At 38.6% G+C, this 24,413-nt stretch overlaps 1 pseudogene; it reads left to right on the top strand.

The window, feature by feature from the left end:
* The window catches only part of LOC132612042 (uncharacterized), a 42,678-nt pseudogene extending 21,058 nt beyond the window's left edge, over positions 1–21,620 (top strand).
* Positions 21,621–24,413: the final 2,793 nt, after the last annotated feature.

The raw sequence follows: 24,413 nt of genomic DNA, 5'->3' as shown, positions 1-24,413 counted from the left end.
ATGAATATTGAACATATGGTTTTTGCCCGAGGGCACAGTCTCATGTATATGTATACTTTGTCGGGGCCATTGACTGATGTAATTACTTGGCCAAGGCCACTGATTTGTGCACTTATATTGGGACGAGGCCCCACATATGATTAATTCAGTTAAAACATGTGAATTTATATTCAGAAAAGGGAGTACCTATTACTTTACTTCTTTTGTTTAGTTCATATTATCAGTTTCAGTTTCAGATTTTATATACATATTTTTTGATTTGGGTTTCCCTTTCTTAAGCACCCCACTTACAGTTCTTTCCTTCAGTTGCTTTACATACCAGTGCAATTTACATGTGCTGACGTTCCTTTTGCCCGGGTCTGCATCTCACTATTTAGGTAATGATTTACAAGATGACACATCTGCTCGCTAGGATCTCCAGTATCAGCTGATTGGTAAGCCCCAGATCTTTCGGGGCCTTATAATTTATTTACAGTCTTTACAATATTTTCAATCTGTGAGGTATGCCGGGGGCCTTGTCCCAGTGATAGTCACTATTCCAGTACTCTTCAGAGGTTTCATAGACTATAGTTGCAGTCAGTCAGGTGTTTAGCAGGCTTTCGTGTTAGCCTTGTCGGCATCTTATTTAGACTTTCAAGCTTATTCAGTATTTTCGCATTTATGATATTTCAGTCAGACTTTTAGTAGATCAACATGTGTTAGTGTTATTTCTGCATTCAATATGTTTTTATATCACATGTTCATTCTGTCACACCCTAATTCCACTAGGGTGTGATGGGCACCCGGCCCCACATCCGGAGCCGAGCGAACCCATAGACTCTTATTTCACAAAAAATTTCTTCAGACTTCTGAAAAACAGATAAAAGTAAAATACATATTAAGCTTTCGAAATCTTTCATTTATCGTTCTCAAAATTAAACAAAATCTGTAATTATATAAAATTGATTTCATAACACAGAATGACACATCAGCTGATGGAGCCGCTTACGGAACCAACATACTGTACCCACGACTCTGCAAAGTCTCTAACATCAATCCAGAAAGCATATCATACAAAATCTGACTCAGCAACACTCCAGGGACAAAACAAAGCTTGCCAACTTCACTGGAACACCTTCTACAATTTCTTCCACTTATCTGGGTATACCTGCGTGGCATGAAACGCAGCCCCCGAAGAAAGGGGGTCAGTACGGAATATGTACTGAGTATGTAAAGCATGGAATACAGAAACAGAATCATAACCGAACAGACAGGTAAAAAATAAGTACGTTATCTAGAGTACCCAAATGCTTATTTTCCAGACACAAATCATGTATACCGATGTCATCTGACAGAAGGAGTACAGAAAGTACAGAATACCAAAGTGATTACTTCCCAAACACAGATGATGTCATATGTCAGAAGGGATACAGAACGTACAGACTGCCAGAACGCTTACTCTCCAAACACAGCTCATGCATGTCAGAATCATGTATCAGAAAAAGTACGGATCCAGAATACCAAATCATATGTCATACGTAATATAATAATGCCGCGGAACGTACGGCCCGATCCACACATATATATACATATACGCTGCGGAACGTGCAGCCCGATCCATATAACATATCACATGTGCAAATAACGTGTCCCGGCCCTCGAGTGAGGGACTCGGTGGATAGAATCATGTATGTCAACATCGTACATCACATATGCATAACGTGTCCCGGCCCTAGAACGAGGGACTCGGTAGATAAAATCATGTATGTCACATCAAATATCATGTATGCATGTAACGTGTCCCGGCCCGCCAGTGAGGGACTCGGTGGATAACGTGTCCCGACCCTTCAATAAGGGACTCGGTAGAGGGGATCCGGTCCGGATCTGGCGCCATCATCATATAACGTGTCCCGGCCCTCTACTGGTGGGTCTCGGTGAACAATGCAGTGGAGTACGCACGAAAACATGTCCTGGCCCGGGCTCAGTGAAATCCGAACTAAAGCTTGCACGAACAGAGTAATGCGAAACCATATACACGTAAATCAAGACCCGAGATACGAACATACTTATATACGTTTTACTTATCAATATCTGAAGGCCCAAAAATGAGTTTCGGGTCAATCGGATTTAGTATACGAAAGTTACGCGCGTTTGAAGTACAGAACGCCCTAAAAGCATTTCAGAAGCCATTTTGAAGAATCGAAGCAGAAATCATATCAAGTAGCTTTTGGATATCATACAGATCAAATCAAATACAACTGTTGGAATCATATGTACGTATCATAATGTATTATAGTCTCGTTGGAATCATCAAACGTGCTATCATACTTACAGAATCCTTTTAGAAACATATTTCATGAAAGTTGGGGACATTAAATCTTACAGAACTCTTTTAGAAACACAATTCTTTATGCTTATCTCGTTATTCAATCATATAGTAAGCTCGATCATATCGGACATACTTATACCTGAACGAATCAGAATCATAGACAACCTCGGAAACATATCAAACAGAGCTTCGAAATCATGGCTACATATCAAAACCATATGAAGTAGCTTATTCATTTATTAAGCATACAATAGACTCAGACATACGGGACATGCCCATGACAAAGAGAATAAGTGTCATGGCCAATCTCGGAATCAAGGAGTAGAGTTACCCCAAGGTGCGTGCCATGTCATACCTCACTTAGCTCTAGGACATGCCAAAAGAAAGAAAGGGTAAGCCTTACATACCTGTGCCACGCCTTATTAGCTACACTTATTTATCCAAACTTGTTAGTCTACATTCAAGAAAGTTGACATAATCATTAGATTCATCGGCATATACTAGTCTTATTCTTTCAAATGAATTCATTTATATTCTGCCGAAATTTCGGCAGCATTTCCCCTGTAAATACACCATCCCCGAGAATCTAACTCGGTCAATTTCACAACAACAAATCCGAGAATGGAACTCGGCCACATTATCAACAATAATACCAACAATTATATTCAATCCAACCTCATACGATCAAGCCAATATGGTTGCTCACATATTCAAGTATTAATCCAAAACCATTCGAACGGTATTCAAGAATACTTCAAGCAACTCTCACAATACTTTAAACAGCCCAACCAACTTACAACATAACCCGAAATGTTCCAACTTCAACAAGGACAACAATAACACATTTTCCTTATTCTAGATTCATAAACTATATCAAAATTCACATGTCACAATACCGTTCATACAATTATAAGAATTCATTACAACAACAACAAAAATACTTAAGAAAATTGATTCATTCTTTTCCATACCATACCACGACCCGCACGGCCACAACACACACTATATATTTTCATGAATTTTATTCATCCATTTCTATACATTACAACAACAATCTAAATACTAAGTAAAATTAATCCATTCTTTCTACACAACCCAACACATCCACGGCCAACACATATACACACATATTTCATGAATTTAATCCTTCTCTACACACTTCAACATGCATAAATCATCCATAACATATAAGAGGGAATTAATTCTTACCTTTTTCCCTTGATTTCTCTTTTGTCTAGAATTGTGAACTTGCAACAAATAGTGGTTATCTTGCTCCAACAACTACTCCATGTTGAAGAGGACCTTCAAATTAGTGGGAATACTAGAAGAAAATATTGTTTTGGATCAAAATTGAAGGTTCCATTTTTCTCTCTTCTTGGCCGAAATGGAGGGGTCTTTTTTTTTTCTCTCTCAAGGTTTCTTGAAAATTCTTGAGTTAAAGATGACTTTGTCATCTTTTAATAACATGTAATGAACTCTCATATGGGCCTTGGCCCATTAAGGTGGATGGCCACCTTGGCCAATTAATTGAAGCCCACTTTTTTTTGGTCTTGCAATTCATGAAAATTATTTTCCAAATTCCCAATTTGCCCTTAGCCTTCCGCAATATTCCTATGAGCCTTCTTGCGAATTTTCCCATTTTATCCCTAGCCATTCTTAACATTCCACATCAAAATTTTTTGTAGACAACTTGTGTACTAAACTAAATCAAGAACATAGCCTTGCCCTTAACTTCTCACAATTACCTTGAATTATGCGAACGTACAAAAATGCGGTATATAACATCCTCCCCCCCTTTAGAACATTCGTCCTTTAGAACATTCGTCCTCGAATGTTCAGCTGACCTCATGGGGTGTTATAATACTTCGGGAGAATCCCTCTTATAGTTGTCCTCTTCTCAGGCCCATTCCTTATAATTGAACCTCTCGGTCTTTACATGAGTCCTTATTTTGTGTCATTGGTTTCTCTAATCCATTGTGCCAACTTATTATCCTTGTCTTTCCCAGATCATCTCTTTTCTGTTACTGTTTCGTCACAATACCTTAACAACAGCCACATCATTAGGTTCTTACTACAACTTTTCTTTAATTCCTTCTCTCACATCTCTCGGTGCAAGTATACTTGTCTTTGATTTCTTGTATTGGCGCTCCTTTCGTTCATCGTTATTCTTTGCTGGATCTCCGATGTGGATTCTATACAAACATGATCGAACATCACTTCACATCGATGGTTCACATAATTTCATAGCGTATCTTCTCATGTCTCATATAATTAATGGCCCACGAACTATTTTCTAGTATCTAACAAACTCTTTTATTTCTTTCACCAACGCTGCGTTCTTTCTTGTTTTCAAAATTTCCAATCCACCAGTCGTAGGTACTTTTATTACAATAGTCATCGTCATCCGAAATATCCTTTGAGTCCTATCATCTGCTCTATTATTCTTCATAAGCTTAACTTGTAAGCATTTTCTTACTCTTTTATTACCTTTCAAGATGTGTTGCTGTGTACTTAGGTATGGCGCAAATTTTGTCCAATATGAGGGTCCCAAATCTTGTCCTAAACATATCATGACTCATGTTGGCGTGAAGCATTCTCTTGAGGTGTCTTCCATCCTTTTCCTTCATGTTGGTTTCATGGTACCCTTATTGTCAATTCATTTCTACCCCTTTCATACATTCCCTTGGTATGCCGATATATTTAGGCTTCGGCCTCGAGGTAATAGATTTCTTTTCTTAACGCTTGAAGATGTTATGATTCCTTTCTGAGTTTAATATAATATGGCCTCCCCCCCCCCCCCCCCCTTTATAAGGGGCTCCTTATGTGCCAACAGTCCTTTTGTGAAGTCTTCGTTTATACCCTTACTCTTCATCTTTCTTTCCAACTCTATGCACAATATATCGAAACTTCTTACCATATGTACATTATCATTCTTCTCAGCATTTCCATACCCCTCCATCCACTATTAATCTTTTCACTCATTTGGCTCACTTACTCATGATTCTCCTTAACCATGTTCTTGTGTTGCAACTGTACATTTATTCCTCTATATACCTTTCGGGAGTCTAAATCTCCTAACATTGTCACAAAGCTTTATCAATCCTTTTCTTACCTGGAGTTCGGTGTCCTTATTCAATTGGTGCCTTCCATATCATAGCACTGGTCACTGGGACACACGTGTCCACGGATACAGTCACTTAGGTGGTATCATACACATTCATATATATATATATATATATATATATATATATATATATATATATATATATATATATATATATAATTATTATCAACTAGCCCACAAAATACTCCAACCGTCATTCAAGCCTATCCTAATTCCAGAGTTGTGGCGTACCTTCTGTTTCTTCTCTAGTCTAACTTGTCGCGTGCTATGTGGCCTTTCAGGGTCTTTAACCGTTCCATATACGCTAATTTCCCATTAGGTTACTCTATCTTTTCATTTGTCTCTTACGGCTAAATCTTTAAGATTTCTTGCATACTTCCCAGGGGGTCACCCATCCTAAAATTGCTCCCACCTTAGCACGCTTAACCTCGAAACACTGGTGGGATTCGGTGCCTTAATGCTAATATAATCGCGTCCGCTTCCTCGCATGACCTTTATTACATAATCTGGAGCAAGTCAAAGTTTTACAGATTCTGAGGCATGTTCGTAACACGTCTTTTCTTTTACAATTACTATTTTACCCTTTTTGATCTTCAATAGTCACCTTTACAAATTCTTATCATTCGAAATCTGTACGCAGCAAATACCAACAATACCTTACAGAGCATACGGCTATATATCACATTCTAGCCATCCAGAACTTTCTGTCTCAGGTAACAGAACAAATATATCCAGACTTACCGTTGTGACCTTTTCATATCATCACTTTGCAGACAACCCCTAGGACAGACCTGCTCTGATACCACTTTGTCACACCCTAATTCCACTAGGGTGTGATGGGCACCCGGCCCCACATCCGGAGCCGAGCGAACCCACAGACTCTTATTTCACACAAAATTTCTTCGGACTTCTGAAAAACGGATAAAAGTAAAATACATATTAAGCTTTCGAAATCTTTCTTTTATCGTTCTCAAAATTAAACAAAATCTGTAATTATATAAAATTGATTTCATAACACAGAATGACACATCGGTTGATGGAGCCGCTTACGGAACCAACATGCTATACCCACGACTCTGTCTGCAAAGTCTCTAACATCAATCCAGAAAGCATATCATACAAACTCTGACTCAGCAACACTCCAGGGACAAAACAGAGCTTGCCAACTTCGCTGGAACACCTTCTGCAATTTCTTCCACTTATCTGGGTGTTTCTGCGTGGCATGAAACGCAGCCCCCGAAGAAAGGGGGTCAGTACGGAATATGTACTGAGTATGTAAAGCATGGAATACAGAAACAGAATCATAACCGAACAGACAGTTCAAAAATAAGTACGTTATCCAGAGTACCCAAAAGCTTATTTTCCAGACACAAATCATGTATACCGATGTCATCTGACAGAAGGAGTACAGAAAGTACAGAATACCAAAGTGATTACTTCCCAAACACAGATGATGTCATATGTCAGAAGGGATACAGAACGTACAGACTGCCAGAACGCTTACTTTCCAAACACAGCTCATGCATGTCAGAATCATGTATCAGAAAAAGTACGGATCCAGAATACCAAATCATATGTCATACGTAATATAATAATGCCGCGGAACGTACGGCCCGATCCACACATATATATACATATACGTTGCGGAACGTGCAGCCCGATCCATATAACATATCACATGTGCAAATAACGTGTCCCGGCCCTCGAGTGAGGGACTCGGTGGATAGAATCATGTATGTCAACATCGTACATCACATATGCATAACGTGTCCCGGCCCTCGAACGAGGGACTCGGTAGATAAAATCATGTATGTCACATCAAATATCATGTATGCATGTAACGTGTCCCGGCCCGCCAGTGAGGGACTCGGTGGATAACGTGTCCCGACCCTTCAATAAGGGACTCGGTAGAGGGGATCCGGTCCGAATCTGGCGCCATCATCATATAACGTGTCCTGGCCCTCTACTGGTGGGTCTCGGTGAACAATGCAGTGGAGTACGCACGAGAACATGTCCTGGCCCGGGCTCAGTGAAATCCAAACTAAAGCTTGCACGAACAGAGTAATGCGAAACCATATACACGTAAATCAAGACCCGAGATAGGAACATACTTGTATACAAACATACTTATCAATATCTGAAGGCCCAAAAATGAGTTTCGGGTCAATCGGATTTAGTATACGAAAGTTACGCGCGTTTGAAGTACAGAACGCCCTAAAAGCATTTCAGAAGCCATTTTGAAGAATCGAAGCAGAAATCATATCAAGTAGCTTTTGGATATCATACAGATCAAATCAAATACAACTGTTAGAATCATATGTACGTATCATAATGTATTATAGTCTCGTTGGAATCATCAAACGTGCTACCATACTTACAGAATCCTTTTAGAAACATATTTCATGAAAGTTGGGGACATTAAATCTTACAGAACTCTTTTAGAAACACAATTCTTTATGCTTATCTCGTTATTCAATCATATAGTAAGCTCGATCATATCAGACATACTTATACCTGAACGAATCAGAATCATAGACAACCTCGGAAACATATCAAACAGAGCTTCGAAATCATGGCTACATATCAAAACCATATGAAGTAGCTTATTCATTTATTAAGCATAATAGACTCAGACATACGGGACATGCCCATGACAAAGAGAATAAGCGTCATGGCCAATCTCGGAATCAAGGAGTAGAGTTACCCCAAGGTGCGTGCCATGTCATACCTCACTTAGCTCTAGGACATGCCAAAAGAAAGAAAGGGTAAGCCTTACATACCTGTGCCACGCCTTATTAGCTACGCTTATTTATCCAAACTTGTTAGTCTACATTCAAGAAAGTTGACATAATCATTAGATTCATCGGCATATACTAGTCTTATTCTTTCAAATGAATTCATTTATATTCTGCCGAAATTTCGGCAGCATTTCCCCTGTAAATACACCATCCCCGAGAATCTAACTCGGTCAATTTCACAACAACAAATCCGAGAATGGAACTCGGCCACATTATCAACAATAATACCAACAATTATATTCAATCCAACCGCATACGATCAAGCGAATATGGTTGCTCACATATTCAAGTATTAATCCAAAACCATTCGAACGGTATTCAAGAATACTTCAAGCAACTCTCACAATACTTTAAACAGCCCAACCAACTTACAACATAACCCGAAATGTTCCAACTTCAACAAGGACAACAACAACACATTTTCCTTATTCTAGATTCATAAACTATATCAAAATTCACATGTCACAATACCGTTCATACAATTATAAGAATTCATTGCAACAACAACAAAAATACTTAAGAAAATTGATTCATTCTTTTCCATACCATACCACGACCCACACGGCCACAACACACACTACATATTTTCATGAATTTTATTCATCCATTTCTATACATTACAACAACAATCTAAATACTAAGTAAAATTAATCCATTCTTTCTACACAACCCAACACATCCACGGCCAACACATATACACACATATTTCATGAATTTAATCCTTCTCTACACACTTCAACATGCATAAATCATCCATAACATATAAGAGGGAATTAATTCTTACCTTTTTCCCTTGATTTCTCTTTTGTCTAGAATTGTGAACTTGCAACAAATAGTGGTTCTCTTGCTCCAACAACTACTCCATGTTGTAGAGGACCTTCAAATTAGCGGGAATACTAGAAGAAAATATTGTTTTGGATCAAAATTGAAGGTTCCATTTTTCTCTCTTCTTGGCCGAAATGGAGGGGTCTTTTTTTTTTCTCTCTCAAGGTTTCTTGAAAATTCTTGAGTTAAAGATGACTTTGTCATCTTTTAATAACATGTAATGGACTCTCATATGGGCTTTGGCCCATTAAGGTGGATGGCCACCTTGGCCAATTAATTGAAGCCCACTTTTTTTTTTTTTTTTGGTCTTGCAATTCATGAAAATTATTTTCCAAATTCCCAATTTGCCCTTAGCCTTCCGCAATATTCCTATGAGCCTTCTTGCGAATTTTCCCATTTTATCCCTAGCCATTCTTAACATTCCACATCAAAATTTTTTGTAGACAACTTGTGTACTAAACTAAATCAAGAACATAGCCTTGCCCTTAACTTCTCACAATTACCTTGAATTATGCGAACGTACAAAAATGCGGTATATAACATCCTCCCCCCCTTTAGAACATTCGTCCTTTAGAACATTCGTCCTCGAATGTTCAGCTGACCTCATGGGGTGTTATAATACTTCGGGAGAATCCCTCTTATAGTTGTCCTCTTCTCAGGCCCATTCCTTATAATTGAACCTCTCGGTCTTTACATGAGTCCTTATTTTGTGTCATTGGTTTCTCTAATCCATTGTGCCAACTTATTATCCTTGTCTTTCCCAGATCATCTCTTTTCTGTTACTGTTTCGTCACAATACCTTAACAAAAGCCACGTCTTTAGGTTCTTACTACAACTTTTCTTTAATTCCTTCTCTCACATCTCTCGGTGCAAGTATACTTGTCTTTGATTTCTTGTATTGGCGCTCCTTTCGTTCATCGTTATTCTTTGCTGGATCTCCGATGTGGATTCTATACAAACATGATCGAACATCACTTCACATCGATGGTTCACATAATTTCATAGCGTATCTTCTCATGTCTCATATAATTAATGGCCCACGAACTATTTTCTAGTATCTAACAAACTCTTTTATTTCTTTCACCAACGCTGCGTTCTTTCTTGTTTTCAAAATTTCCAATCCACCAGTCGTAGGTACTTTTATTACAATAGTCATCGTCATCCGAAATATCCTTTGAGTCCTATCATCTGCTCTATTATTCTTCATAAGCTTAACTTGTAAGCATTTTCTTACTCTTTTATTACCTTTCAAGATGTGTTGCTGTGTACTTAGGTATGGCGCAAATTTTGTCCAATATGAGGGTCCCAAATCTTGTCCTAAACATATCATGACTCATGTTGGCGTGAAGCATTCTCTTGAGGTGTCTTCCATCCTTTTCCTTCATGTTGGTTTCATGGTACCCTTATTGTCAATTCATTTCTACCCCTTTCATACATTCCCTTGGTATGCCGATATATTTAGGCTTCGGCCTCGAGGTAATAGATTTCTTTTCTTAACGCTTGAAGATGTTATGATTCCTTTCTGAGTTTAATATAATATGGCCTCCCCCCCCCCCCCCCCTTTATAAGGGGCTCCTTATGTGCCAACAGTCCTTTTGTGAAGTCTTCGTTTATACCCTTACTCTTCATCTTTCTTTCCAACTCTATGCACAATATATCGAAACTTCTTACCATATGTACATTATCATTCTTCTCAGCATTTCCATACCCCTCCATCCACTATTAATCTTTTCACTCATTTGGCTCACTTACTCATGATTCTCCTTAACCATGTTCTTGTGTTGCAACTGTACATTTATTCCTCTATATACCTTTCGGGAGTCTAAATCTCCTAACATTGTCACAAAGCTTTATCAATCCTTTTCTTACCTGGAGTTCGGTGTCCTTATTCAATTGGTGCCTTCCATATCATAGCACTGGTCACTGGGACACACGTGTCCACGGATACAGTCACTTAGGTGGTATCATACACATTCATATATATATATATATATATATATATATATATATATATATATATATATATATATAATTATTATCAACTAGCCCACAAAATACTCCAACCGTCATTCAAGCCTATCCTAATTCCAGAGTTGTGGCGTACCTTCTGTTTCTTCTCTAGTCTAACTTGTCGCGTGCTATGTGGCCTTTCAGGGTCTTTAACCGTTCCATATACGCTAATTTCCCATTAGGTTACTCTATCTTTTCATTTGTCTCTTACGGCTAAATCTTTAAGATTTCTTGCATACTTCCCAGGGGGTCACCCATCCTAAAATTGCTCCCACCTTAGCACGCTTAACCTCGAAACACTGGTGGGATTCGGTGCCTTAATGCTAATATAATCGCGTCCGCTTCCTCGCATGACCTTTATTACATAATCTGGAGCAAGTCAAAGTTTTACAGATTCTGAGGCATGTTCGTAACACGTCTTTTCTTTTACAATTACTATTTTACCCTTTTTGATCTTCAATAGTCACCTTTACAAATTCTTATCATTCGAAATCTGTACGCAGCAAATACCAACAATACCTTACAGAGCATACGGCTATATATCACATTCTAGCCATCCAGAACTTTCTGTCTCAGGTAACAGAACAAATATATCCAGACTTACCGTTGTGACCTTTTCATATCATCACTTTGCAGACAACCCCTAGGACAGACCTGCTCTGATACCACTTTGTCACACCCTAATTCCACTAGGGTGTGATGGGCACCCGGCCCCACATCCGGAGCCGAGCGAACCCACAGACTCTTATTTCACACAAAATTTCTTCGGACTTCTGAAAAACGGATAAAAGTAAAATACATATTAAGCTTTCGAAATCTTTCTTTTATCGTTCTCAAAATTAAACAAAATCTGTAATTATATAAAATTGATTTCATAACACAGAATGACACATCGGTTGATGGAGCCGCTTACGGAACCAACATGCTATACCCACGACTCTGTCTGCAAAGTCTCTAACATCAATCCAGAAAGCATATCATACAAACTCTGACTCAGCAACACTCCAGGGACAAAACAGAGCTTGCCAACTTCGCTGGAACACCTTCTGCAATTTCTTCCACTTATCTGGGTGTTTCTGCGTGGCATGAAACGCAGCCCCCGAAGAAAGGGGGTCAGTACGGAATATGTACTGAGTATGTAAAGCATGGAATACAGAAACAGAATCATAACCGAACAGACAGTTCAAAAATAAGTACGTTATCCAGAGTACCCAAAAGCTTATTTTCCAGACACAAATCATGTATACCGATGTCATCTGACAGAAGGAGTACAGAAAGTACAGAATACCAAAGTGATTACTTCCCAAACACAGATGATGTCATATGTCAGAAGGGATACAGAACGTACAGACTGCCAGAACGCTTACTTTCCAAACACAGCTCATGCATGTCAGAATCATGTATCAGAAAAAGTACGGATCCAGAATACCAAATCATATGTCATACGTAATATAATAATGCCGCGGAACGTACGGCCCGATCCACACATATATATACATATACGTTGCGGAACGTGCAGCCCGATCCATATAACATATCACATGTGCAAATAACGTGTCCCGGCCCTCGAGTGAGGGACTCGGTGGATAGAATCATGTATGTCAACATCGTACATCACATATGCATAACGTGTCCCGGCCCTCGAACGAGGGACTCGGTAGATAAAATCATGTATGTCACATCAAATATCATGTATGCATGTAACGTGTCCCGGCCCGCCAGTGAGGGACTCGGTGGATAACGTGTCCCGACCCTTCAATAAGGGACTCGGTAGAGGGGATCCGGTCCGAATCTGGCGCCATCATCATATAACGTGTCCTGGCCCTCTACTGGTGGGTCTCGGTGAACAATGCAGTGGAGTACGCACGAGAACATGTCCTGGCCCGGGCTCAGTGAAATCCAAACTAAAGCTTGCACGAACAGAGTAATGCGAAACCATATACACGTAAATCAAGACCCGAGATAGGAACATACTTGTATACAAACATACTTATCAATATCTGAAGGCCCAAAAATGAGTTTCGGGTCAATCGGATTTAGTATACGAAAGTTACGCGCGTTTGAAGTACAGAACGCCCTAAAAGCATTTCAGAAGCCATTTTGAAGAATCGAAGCAGAAATCATATCAAGTAGCTTTTGGATATCATACAGATCAAATCAAATACAACTGTTAGAATCATATGTACGTATCATAATGTATTATAGTCTCGTTGGAATCATCAAACGTGCTACCATACTTACAGAATCCTTTTAGAAACATATTTCATGAAAGTTGGGGACATTAAATCTTACAGAACTCTTTTAGAAACACAATTCTTTATGCTTATCTCGTTATTCAATCATATAGTAAGCTCGATCATATCAGACATACTTATACCTGAACGAATCAGAATCATAGACAACCTCGGAAACATATCAAACAGAGCTTCGAAATCATGGCTACATATCAAAACCATATGAAGTAGCTTATTCATTTATTAAGCATAATAGACTCAGACATACGGGACATGCCCATGACAAAGAGAATAAGCGTCATGGCCAATCTCGGAATCAAGGAGTAGAGTTACCCCAAGGTGCGTGCCATGTCATACCTCACTTAGCTCTAGGACATGCCAAAAGAAAGAAAGGGTAAGCCTTACATACCTGTGCCACGCCTTATTAGCTACGCTTATTTATCCAAACTTGTTAGTCTACATTCAAGAAAGTTGACATAATCATTAGATTCATCGGCATATACTAGTCTTATTCTTTCAAATGAATTCATTTATATTCTGCCGAAATTTCGGCAGCATTTCCCCTGTAAATACACCATCCCCGAGAATCTAACTCGGTCAATTTCACAACAACAAATCCGAGAATGGAACTCGGCCACATTATCAACAATAATACCAACAATTATATTCAATCCAACCGCATACGATCAAGCGAATATGGTTGCTCACATATTCAAGTATTAATCCAAAACCATTCGAACGGTATTCAAGAATACTTCAAGCAACTCTCACAATACTTTAAACAGCCCAACCAACTTACAACATAACCCGAAATGTTCCAACTTCAACAAGGACAACAACAACACATTTTCCTTATTCTAGATTCATAAACTATATCAAAATTCACATGTCACAATACCGTTCATACAATTATAAGAATTCATTGCAACAACAACAAAAATACTTAAGAAAATTGATTCATTCTTTTCCATACCATACCACGACCCACACGGCCACAACACACACTACATATTTTCATGAATTTTATTCATCCATTTCTATACATTACAACAACAATCTAAATACTAAGTAAAATTAATCCATTCTTTCTACACAACCCAACACATCCACGGCCAACACATATACACACATATTTCATGAATTTAATCCTTCTCTACACACTTCAACATGCATAAATCATCCATAACATATAAGAGGGAATTAATTCTTACCTTTTTCCCTTGATTTCTCTTTTGTCTAGAATTGTGAACTTGCAACAAATAGTGGTTCTCTTGCTCCAACAACTACTCCATGTTGTAGAGGACCTTCAAATTAGCGGGAATACTAGAAGAAAATATTGTTTTGGATCAAAATTGAAGGTTCCATTTTTCTCTCTTCTTGGCCGAAATGGAGGGGTCTTTTTTTTTTCTCTCTCAAGGTTTCTTGAAAATTCTTGAGTTAAAGATGACTTTGTCATCTTTTAATAACATGTAATGGACTCTCATATGGGCTTTGGCCCATTAAGGTGGATGGCCACCTTGGCCAATTAATTGAAGCCCACTTTTTTTTTTTTTTTTGGTCTTGCAATTCATGAAAATTATTTTCCAAATTCCCAATTTGCCCTTAGCCTTCCGCAATATTCCTATGAGCCTTCTTGCGAATTTTCCCATTTTATCCCTAGCCATTCTTAACATTCCACATCAAAATTTTTTGTAGACAACTTGTGTACTAAACTAAATCAAGAACATAGCCTTGCCCTTAACTTCTCACAATTACCTTGAATTATGCGAACGTACAAAAATGCGGTATATAACATCCTCCCCCCCTTTAGAACATTCGTCCTTTAGAACATTCGTCCTCGAATGTTCAGCTGACCTCATGGGGTGTTATAATACTTCGGGAGAATCCCTCTTATAGTTGTCCTCTTCTCAGGCCCATTCCTTATAATTGAACCTCTCGGTCTTTACATGAGTCCTTATTTTGTGTCATTGGTTTCTCTAATCCATTGTGCCAACTTATTATCCTTGTCTTTCCCAGATCATCTCTTTTCTGTTACTGTTTCGTCACAATACCTTAACAAAAGCCACGTCTTTAGGTTCTTACTACAACTTTTCTTTAATTCCTTCTCTCACATCTCTCGGTGCAAGTATACTTGTCTTTGATTTCTTGTATTGGCGCTCCTTTCGTTCATCGTTATTCTTTGCTGGATCTCCGATGTGGATTCTATACAAACATGATCGAACATCACTTCACATCGATGGTTCACATAATTTCATAGCGTATCTTCTCATGTCTCATATAATTAATGGCCCACGAACTATTTTCTAGTATCTAACAAACTCTTTTATTTCTTTCACCAACGCTGCGTTCTTTCTTGTTTTCAAAATTTCCAATCCACCAGTCGTAGGTACTTTTATTACAATAGTCATCGTCATCCGAAATATCCTTTGAGTCCTATCATCTGCTCTATTATTCTTCATAAGCTTAACTTGTAAGCATTTTCTTACTCTTTTATTACCTTTCAAGATGTGTTGCTGTGTACTTAGGTATGGCGCAAATTTTGTCCAATATGAGGGTCCCAAATCTTGTCCTAAACATATCATGACTCATGTTGGCGTGAAGCATTCTCTTGAGGTGTCTTCCATCCTTTTCCTTCATGTTGGTTTCATGGTACCCTTATTGTCAATTCATTTCTACCCCTTTCATACATTCCCTTGGTATGCCGATATATTTAGGCTTCGGCCTCGAGCTAATAGATTTCTTTTCTTAACGCTTGAAGATGTTATGATTCCTTTCTGAGTTTAATATAATATGGCCTCTCCCCCCCCCCCCCCCCCTTTATAAGGGGCTCCTTATGTGCCAACAGTCCTTTTGTGAAGTCTTCGTTTATACCCTTACTCTTCATCTTTCTTTCCAACTCTATGCACAATATATCGAAACTTCTTACCATATGTACATTATCATTCTTCTCAGCATTTCCATACCCCTCCATCCACTATTAATCTTTTCACTCATTTGGCTCACTTACTCATGATTCTCCTTAACCATGTTCTTGTGTTGCAACTGTACATTTATTCCTCTATATACCTTTCGGGAGTCTAAATCTCCTAACATTGTCACAAAGCTTTATCATTCCTTTTCTTACCTGGAGTTCGGTGTCCTTATTCAATTGGTGCCTTCCATATCATAGCACTGGTCACTGGGACACACGTGTCCACGGATACAGTCACTTAGGTGGTATCATACACATTCATATATATATATAATTATTATCAACTAGCCCACAAAATACTCCAACCGTCATTCAAGCCTATCCTAATTCCAGAGTTGTGGCGTACCTTCTGTTTCTTCTCTAGTCTAACTTGTCGCGTGCTATGTGGCCTTTCAGGGTCTTTAACCGTTCCATATACGCTAATTTCCCATTAGGTTACTCTATCTTTTCATTTGTCTCTTACGGCTAAATCTTTAAGATTTCTTGCATACTTCCCAGGGGGTCACCCATCCTAAAATTGCTCCCACCTTAGCACGCTTAACCTCGAAACACTGGTGGGATTCGGTGCCTTAATGCTAATATAATCGCGTCCGCTTCCTCGCATGACCTTTATTACATAATCTGGAGCAAGTCAAAGTTTTACAGATTCCGAGGCATGTTCGTAACACGTCTTTTCTTTTACAATTACTATTTTACCCTTTTTGATCTTCAATAGTCACCTTTACAAATTCTTATCATTCGAAATCTGTACGTAGCAAATACCAACAATACCTTACAGAGCATACGGCTATATATCACATTCTAGCCATCCAGAACTTTCTGTCTCAGGTAACAGAACAAATATATCCAGACTTACCGTTGTGACCTTTTCATATCATCACTTCCCTTTTTCCGTCGTATGTAAGGCTCACAGAAAGAGTTTCATTTTTTTTTCTATGACTTGGCTCTATCGCACGATCTATGAAAGAAAGAAGGTCAACAATCCCTAGATGCCCCGTAGCCTTCTGTTTATAAATGTGGCGCGCTTCACACCATAAACAGGACTCTACTGGACACGACTTTGCAGACAACCCCTAGGACAGACCTGCTCTGATACCACTTTGTCACACCCTAATTCCACTAGGGTGTGATGGGCACCCGGCCCCACATCCGGAGCCGAGCGAACCCACAGACTCTTATTTCACACAAAATTTCTTCGGACTTCTGAAAAACGGATAAAAGTAAAATACATATTAAGCTTTCGAAATCTTTCTTTTATCGTTCTCAAAATTAAACAAAATCTGTAATTATATAAAATTGATTTCATAACACAGAATGACACATCGGTTGATGGAGCCGCTTACGGAACCAACATGCTATACCCACGACTCTGTCTGCAAAGTCTCTAACATCAATCCAGAAAGCATATCATACAAACTCCCACTCAGCAACACTCCAGGGACAAAACAGAGCTTGCCAACTTCGCTGGAACACCTTCTGCAATTTCTTCCACTTATCTGGGTGTATCTGCGTGGCATGAAACGCAGCCCCCGAAGAAAGGGGGTCAGTACGGAATATGTACTGAGTATGTAAAGCATGGAATACAGAAACAGAATCATAACCGAACAGACAGTTCAAAAATAAGTACGTTATCCAGAGTACCCAAAAGCTTATTTTCCAGACACAAATCATGTATACCGATGTCATCTGACTGAAGGAGTACAGAAAGTACAGAATACCAAAGTGATTACTTCCCAAACACAGATGATGTCATATGTCAGAAGGGATACAGAACGTACAGACTGCCAGAACGCTTACTTTCCAAACATAGCTCATGCATGTCAGAATCATGTATCAGAAAAAGTACGGATCCAGAATACCAAATCATATGTCATACGTAATATAATAATGCCGCGGAACGTACGGCCCGATCCACACATATATATACATATACGCTGCGGAACGTGCAGCCCGATCCATATAACATATCACATGTGCAAATAACGTGTCCCGGCCCTCGAGTGAGGGACTCGGTGGATAGAATCATGTATGTCAACATCGTACATCACATATGCATAACGTGTCCCGGCCCTCGAACGAGGGACTCGGTAGATAAAATCATGTATGTCACATCAAATATCATGTATGCATGTAACGTGTCCCGGCCCGCCAGTGAGGGACTCGGTAGAGGGGATCCGGTCCGAATCTGGCGCCATCATCATATAACGTGTCCCGGCCCTCTACTGGTGGGTCTCGGTGAACAATGCAGTGGAGTACGCACGAGAACATGTCCTGGCCCGGGCTCAGTGAAATCCAAACTAAAGCTTGCACGAACAGAGTAATGCGAAACCATATACACGTAAATCAAGACCCGAGATAGGAACATACTTATATACAAACATACTTATCAATATCTGAAGGCCCAAAAATGAGTTTCGGGTCAATCGGATTTAGTATACGAAAGTTACGCGCGTTTGAAGTACAGAACGCCCTAAAAGCATTTCAGAAGCCATTTTGAAGAATCGAAGCAGAAATCATATCAAGTAGCTTTTGGATATCATACAGATCAAATCAAATACAACTGTTGGAATCATATGTACGTATCATAATGTATTATAGTCTCGTTGGAATCATCAAACGTGCTACCATACTTACAGAATCCTTTTAGAAACATATTTCATGAAAGTTGGGGACATTAAATCTTACAGAACTCTTTTAGAAACACAATTCTTTATGCTTATCTCGTTATTCAATCATATAGTAAGCTCGATCATATCAGACATACTTATACCTGAACGAATCAGAATCATAGACAACCTCGGAAACATATCAAACAGAGCTTCGAAATCATGGCTACATATCAAAACCATATGAAGTAGCTTATTCATTTATTAAGCATACAATAGACTCAGACATACGGGACATGCCCATGACAAAGAGAATAAGCGTCATGGCAAATCTCGGAATCAAGGAGTAGAGTTACCCCAAGGTGCGTGCCATGTCATACCTCACTTAGCTCTAGGACATGCCAAAAGAAAGAAAGGGGAAGCCTTACATACCTGTGCCACGCCTTATTAGCTACGCTTATTTATCCAAACTTGTTAGTCTACATTCAAGAAAGTTGACATAATCATTAGATTCATCGGCATATACTAGTCTTATTCTTTCAAATGAATTCATTTATATTCTGCCAAAATTTCGGCAGCATTTCCCCTGTAAATACACCATCCCCGAGAATCTAACTCGGTCAATTTCACAACAACAAATCCGAGAATGGAACTCGGCCACATTATCAACAATAATACCAACAATTATATTCAATCCAACCGCATACGATCAAGCCAATCTGGTTGCTCACATATTCAAGTATTAATCCAAAACCATTCGAACGGTATTCAAGAATACTTCAAGCAACTCTCACAATACGTTAAACAGCCCAACCAACTTACAACATAACCCGAAATGTTCCAACTTCAACAAGGACAACAACAACACATTTTCCTTATTCTAGATTCATAAACTATATCAAAATTCACATGTCACAATACCGTTCATACAATTATAAGAATTCATTACTACAATAACCAAAATACTTAAGAAAATTGATTCACTCTTTTCCATACCATACCACAACCCACACGGCCACAACACACACTACATATTTTCATGAATTTTATTCATCCATTTCTATACATTACAACAACAATCTAAATACTAAGTAAAATTAATCCATTCTTTCTACACAACTCAACACATCCACGACCAACACATATACACACATATTTCATGAATTTAATCCTTCTCTACACACTTCAACATGCATAAATCAACCATAACATATAAGAGAGAATTAATTCTTACCTTTTTCCCTTGATTTCTCTTTTGTCTAGAATTGTGAACTTGCAACAAATAGTGGTTCTCTTGCTCCAACAACTACTCCATGTTATAGAGGACCTTCAAATTAGTGGGAATACTAGAAGAAAATATTTTTTTGGATCAAAATTGAAGGTTCCATTTTTCTCTCTTCTTGGCCGAAATGGAGGGGTCTTTTTTTTTTCTCTCTCTCAAGGTTTCTTGAAAATTCTTGAGTTAAAGATGACTTTGTCATCTTTTAATAACATGTAATGGACTCTCATATGGGCCTTGGCCCATTAAGGTGGATGGCCACCTTGGCCAATTAATTGAAGCCCACTTTTTTGTTTTGTTTTTGGTCTTGCAATTCATGAAAATTATTTTCCAAATTCCCAATTTGCCCTTAGCCTTCCGCAATATTCCTATGAGCCTTCTTGCAAATTTTCCCATTTTATCCCTAGCCATTCTTAACATTCCACATCAAAATTTTTTGTAGACAACTTGTGTACTAAACAAAATCAAGAACATAGCCTTGCCCTTAACTTCTCACAATTACCTTGAATTATGCGAACGTACAAAAATTCGGGATATAACACATTCGGCCATCCAGTTGGTTCGCTCGGTCATATACAGTCAGGCACCGACTGCCGTGTTATGCCCAGGCCATGGTTTGGGCGTCAAGTTGTCGAACAAGAATTTGACGGGTTGCTTGTTCTCAAAATGTCTTGTCCTAGACTACTGATAGTTTGTACTTTGGGAATTATGACTGTGCTTAATATTCCTTCATTGTCTCTGGTTTATGTGGCTCCACAAAACTATTATCACAATTGAGAAAGTTGCCGCAATTGTAATGTCAAAATTTCTTGCCCAAATCTCAAGGTCTTGAAATACAGTGCTCCAAAGACAAAGGATATAATTATAGAGAATCTCTTCTCTATTGACATTGTTCACATCTTATTTTTTTACCTGCATGATCAAATGAAAGAAATTGGCATGCTTGTGCGTAAGATGATCAAGAGTGTCCCTTCTATAGCGGCTTTGCAGTGATTCTATTATGGGTCTGTATAGTGTATCTGATGAAGTAAGAAACATTCTGGTCACATTTTATTAGCTCAAGTCCTTAATATTGAAAGTGTTAATGGATGAAGACTGCATGCAAGTCATGAATCTATTGGTCAAGCATTCTCCTAATTTAGAGGTTCTTTATTTGTTTTCTTATGAGAATTTAGACGGGGATTAGAACTGGAAGATACACGACCCTAGTGAAATTATGGTATGCTTGGAATCTCATTGAAGTTGATTAAGTTGACTGATTTCAAATATGAAGAAAATGAGATAGAGCTACTAAGGTTTTTCCTGAAGCATGCACTGGTATTGGAAAAATTGATAATATTTGGCTGACTAAGCTAACATATCAGAAGAGACATCAGAGGAGGTTTTGAAGTTTCCTAGAACTTCTTCACTTGTTGTTGGGATAGTTCTTGATGCAAAACCCAAATCAAGATCTCATTACCGGTAGTGGCGGACCCATGATTTTAATGTGGTGGGTGCTGACCTTCCTTTACCGTAAAGTTGCTACCACTCATAAAATAGGAGGGAAAAATTATTTGAACACAATAATAGAAAAAGATAACGAATAAGATTAGGAAAAAGTTAAAAACTAAACGTAAAAATTAAAGTGAAAAAAGAAGTAAAACAATGAAGAAGAAGAAGAAGAATAAATATTTTGGAAAAAAAGAAGGAAAAGTCAGCTGGAACAACTAAGAAACATGAGAATTTGAGTTATTTAAGAAGTAGTCAAGGAAGAAAAAGAAGAGGGGGATCTCTTAAAAAATTGTGGTAACTAGGAATCGAACCGTCACCCCTCAGCCAACCGTGCAACTTTAACTAATGCACTAAACCAAAACACCCACTCCAACTTTTGAATGGTGGGTGCTATTCAGCCTATATACCCTAATTTGGAGAAATTTCTATATAAAAAACATAGTTCACGTCTGAGTTAATGGGTGCAGAGCACCGTACCACAACACGTGTGTCCGCCTCTGGTTACTTGTACAATGTAGTTTAGAAGAGGTTTTGATTGTTAGAAGCTCTCTTGTTTGGACTCTCCAAAAATGTTGCCACACCTGTGTTGGATCCTCCAAAATGTAATACTTTTGGAAGGTCCGACACACTAACACCATTTTTGAAAAGTCATAGATTAGAACCTTTTGGGATTTCTCATAAACAACTAGACTGTATGAGCAAGCACATGACACCTTAAGTTTATTAATTTCTACTACTTTTTTGCCTTTTCAAAGAGCACGGAAAATTCAGCTGGTCAGCCCTCATTGAAGCATGTTTGACTCAGGACAAAGAAGAGTTCAACTTGTCAATAAATGTTACATGCATCTCTAAGTTTTAGAAAGTATCAGTCATCTTTTTCTGCACTGTGTAGTTGTTGAACTTTGAAACATGCTTTAATCTATTTCTGGACTGGGTTGGGCCATGCCAGACATAATTAAAGATGCTTGTGAATGTTGGTGCTTATGAGGAGTTTACAAGCCATGAAGAAGATTTGGACGTCCCTACAAGTATTCTTTGGTGAGTTTAGATAGAACGAAATCACCGAAGTTGTGATGGAATTTCAACTCCAAACCACTTTCTAAATGCTAAATGTTTGCATAACTTAGTTAGTTTGTGTCACGACCCAACCCCGTAGGCCATGACTGGTGCCCGAACTGGGCACCCGTATACCAACCTGTTACATATAACATCAAACTGAAACTACGACAATACGGAAACTTAGAAAGGAACTTAAAAGTTCGTAACATCATCATATATATCCTGAGGAGTCACAACTAATCATATCATGAAATAATACGCAAGCCGACAAGGCTGCCATCACATATCAATATCGTATGCAAGCCGACAAGGCTGCTACTAGAGACGAACATCATACCACAACACATCGTATAGACACAGCTGAACAGAACCCATACATAACCCACACATATGTCTACGGACCACTAAGAATACAAATAGCAAAATATGACGGGACAGGGCCCCGTCGTACCCCTGGATAGCATATACATATATATATCATAAGATTCAAACCAAAAGTCTAGACTCCGGAACAACAGAGCTCTCCAAGACAGCAGAAAGGGAGTCTTAAGTTGGCTGATCACCAAAGCGAGTGTCTGCACCTGCGGGCATGAAACGCAGCCCCCCGAAGAAAGGGGGTCAGTACGGAATATGTACTGAGCATGTAAAGATGAAATACAATAAACAGGATCATAACTGAAATAAGGAGTACAAAAAACAAGTACAATGTCTAGAATACCAAAACGCTTGCCTTTGAAACATAAATCATGCATGTCAATATCATATATCATATACATATATACCGTACCCGGCCCTCTAGTGAGGGACTCGGTGAATAAAGTCATCATATACCCTCCTGGTCGCCTTAACATGTCATCATATATATATATATATATATATATATATATATATATATATATATATATATATATACCGTACCCGGCCCTCTAGTGAGGGACTCGGTAAACAATGCAGTGAAACTGTGCACGATAACATACCCGGCCCGGGACTCGGTGAAAGACATATTGAGGCATGCACGAGCAGAGTAGTGAGAAACTATATGCAATTTAAAACATTTTCAAAGACTCAGTAGAATAATCAACACGAATTACCATTTGAAAATCAAGACAACAGTCGTATCAAATACCTTTCGAATGTCACTCGGAAACATATCAAACATCCCCTGAACGTCATCACAAATATATCACAAATCCTTACGGATCATAGTCATATGTCACTGTAGTATGAAACACCTTATAGAAGTCCAGTCACTAGTTGTCATAGAGTTCCTAAGAATACGAACGGGTATATATCGACTATTATCCAACGTACACGAAACTAAAAAGTGAGGCTCAATCACTTGAGAATTGTAATATCAAGAAGTGAATAAGAATCATAAATATCACTCAAATCTTATGAATGGAATTACCCCAAAGTTCATATCATTTATCACTTAATTCTAAGACATGCCAAAAGAAAGAAGGGATAGGCTTTACATACCTGTTGACGACTAATCGCAAAACCGTCCGCTTTGTTGCTCTTTTAGCCTAGTTAACCTAAAGGTAATGTTATCGTCAGTAACTATACATTCTAGCTCGTAAATCCGTAGCCCATCTCTTTATAGAACTTGTTCTTTAACTTATACTTCCTCGTGAAGGATTTTTCATTATTAAGGGTTTAACGAAAATCGGGCAGCATTTCCCCTATATATTCGCCTAACCCGAATTTC

Source organism: Lycium barbarum, chromosome 9 (genome assembly GCF_019175385.1).
Source record: "Lycium barbarum isolate Lr01 chromosome 9, ASM1917538v2, whole genome shotgun sequence".
In the NCBI taxonomy this organism is placed as follows: Eukaryota; Viridiplantae; Streptophyta; class Magnoliopsida; order Solanales; family Solanaceae; genus Lycium; species Lycium barbarum.
The sequence above is the reverse complement of the archived record's forward strand: the minus strand, read 5'-3'. Positions and strand labels throughout refer to the sequence as shown.